The sequence below is a fragment of the Brienomyrus brachyistius genome, chromosome 5 (assembly GCF_023856365.1).
Source record: "Brienomyrus brachyistius isolate T26 chromosome 5, BBRACH_0.4, whole genome shotgun sequence".
NCBI classification, from domain to species: domain Eukaryota; kingdom Metazoa; phylum Chordata; class Actinopteri; order Osteoglossiformes; family Mormyridae; genus Brienomyrus; species Brienomyrus brachyistius.
This window is the reverse complement of record NC_064537.1, coordinates 28,329,804-28,332,616: the sequence shown is the minus strand read 5'-3', so window position 1 is coordinate 28,332,616 and position 2,813 is coordinate 28,329,804.

Genomic DNA, 2,813 nt, shown 5'->3' with positions numbered 1-2,813 from the left:
TGTTTTTGCATTTTGTCATCTTTAGGACACAAAATTAAGGCTAAACCTTAAGTGCCTTAGTTACAGCACTGCACAGTTATAAACAGTTAATTCATATTCACATTAATATCTCATATTAATGTAAATACTGTGGTTATCATCATCATCAGAATTATGCCTGAATATATAGTTTCTAGTTGACAGGCCCTGATCGTAAACAGACAGAATTAGGCAAAGAGATTCTTATGAGTTCATGCTTTAAAATACAAACTGCTGCTGCAAAAAAAAGATAAATGTGACAGAAACATCCCGTAGAATAAGGTACAAGAGTGTCCTCACAGGTAGATGGGTCTGACGTTCCTGTGGCGTCAGCTGACAGACTGTCAGGTGGGATGTGAAGCGAGCCGGTAATGAGAAAGTAAAACAACGTAAATACAGTATGTCTTCTTTCGAAAATATACCATGGCGTGGGTACCAGACATGGCGATCATAGCGGTAATGAGTCACGGACTGGTGCGAGAAAGACACAAAAATGGCATTTACTGATGTATGCCAAGCGCTGACAGCTCTCTCTCTCTCTCTCTCATACACACACACACATACACACACACATATACACGCACATACACACATTATTTACAAGAAATAACATTAAACACGATACATAACATTACAGTATAACACAATGACAGCAAAACACATGCAAATTAAACACAGCTATTTTAATTATTTACGTTTGGCATCAGACCAGCATGCCTCACTGCCCAATGGGTGCCCCCAGTGCTACACTAACTCCCTTCAGGGAGGGTTACCCGTCCCGGATACCCCCCAAAGTCCTAGTAGAACTATGGTAGCGTTGAGCTCTCTGCTGACACTTAACCCCAGGTCCCCTGGCCCCCAAATAGAGTCTCCGGGTTGGAAGGCCTGTCCCTGGCAGTGGCTCTCACCAGGTATGGCTGCAAAGGAGCCCAGAACTCCCGACTAGGACCCTTCTGAGATGGTCCAATGCACATACAGCTCGGTGCGCCGTTAGCAGCCAGGCCAGTAGAAGTGCTGTCAGCGTCTTCTTCACCCTGAAGTGCCTGGTTTCGATGTCTCCATGCACCAACCTCAGCAGGACGGGGCTCAGGCTCCGGGGCACCAGCAGCAGCTCCCCTGCACTGCTCGGCGATGACCAGCGCCTGTACAGCAGGTCCTCATGCTCCTCCAGGGTGCCCCATTGGGCCTTGGTCTTCAGGCTGGAGGCAATATCACCTCCCAGCCAAGTCAACTGTCCTTGTCCAGCTAGTCTCTCACCTTGGCCAGCACGGGGTCACTGCACTGCTCTATAATATAATAATATAATATAATCTGTACCGAGGCAGAGGGCCATCCCAAGCATATCGATGGCAGCCTGCAGCTGAACTAGCAAGTCTAGGCCGATGATGCGGGGTTCGGCGATATTAGCTAGCCACCCGCCCGGCTGCGGTCCGGGGTGAGGGCAGAGCGCGCCGCAGCAGTAATATTATGTGCAGCGCTGGGGGCGTCATGTTTGATACTCTCCGTTCTGCAGCTCCAACTCTGGGGTAGATGAGAGACTGTGGCCAGGACTTCCTCAGCTTCCTCTGCCTATTTCATGGCTGCTACTGGCATGGCTAGATTCAGCAAGCACACATGGTGGTGCAGCCATTCCGGGAAAGCACCCGCCGGAAAACATGGAGGGCCAGCTCATCCGGCACCGCCCGGGGGAAGTGAGGATAGATCCACTGTGCACAGTCCTCCAGCCTGGTCACGAGTGCCTCCAGACTTTCGCCAGCGCTCCGCCACCGGTCCCAGAGCTGCTCCCCTTGGGCTACATTGGGGAACCGCTACTCCAGTGGGGCGATTAGGGCCTCACAGTCACCCTGTTCCCCAGGAGTGAGATTTTGGGGGGGCCTGCAGTGGTTCCCCTTCCAGTGACACTGCCTAGTGGCCCACCGTCTCTTCTGAGGACCAACCAGGTCAGCAGCTTGTCCTGGACAAGGTAGAGTTCCAGGTCTTCACTGGAGGGGGTTGTTCGCTGAGATTGACGGTTTCCTTGCATCATGTTGCACCTGGTCACAGTGCTGTTGCTCAGGCATGCTGGGGGTGCTAGCGCAGTTGGGTCTCCCCAGGAAGGTGTAGTACTTGGGCTCCCACAGATCTCCTCGAGTTCACTGCACCGCTTGGGCAGTGGGCTCCCAGGAACTCTTCAATCTCTTTGCTAATCTCCTTTACCTGCATCCTCAAATTGGACAATGTGGTGCAGGTACCAGTCATTATGGCCACAGGGATAATAATGAGTTGTGGACAAATGTGGAAAAAGCACAAAAAATGGTGTTTACTGATGAATTCCAGTCACTTTGACAACTCGGACATGCTTCCCACCATGCTGGTAACCCTGACTACTTATACGGCACACTGAGGGCACACACATATTTACAACAAATAACATTAAATACTACATATGACATTACCGCACAACACAGTTACACAGCTATTTACATTATTTACACCTGCCATTAGTCCACAATGCCACTGCGCTGCCTTATGCGTAACCCCAGCGCCACAACATTATGAGAGAATTTTCTAGAAATTTAAAATTTGATAGTCATTAACCCTTACTAATGGACGTATGCATGACTTTAACTAAAGTACATATTTAGTAAACGAAAAGCTCCTAAATGTTCTGGAAGTTATTCCCCGGATAAAGAGAGAAGGATTCAGATATCCAACAGTCTTACTGAAACCCCCCCCCCCCCCCCCTCCGCCCCCCTGGGACTGACTAAATGCCGCACAGCGGGAGGCGTGCGCGCAACGCCGCAAACCGAGGCTAC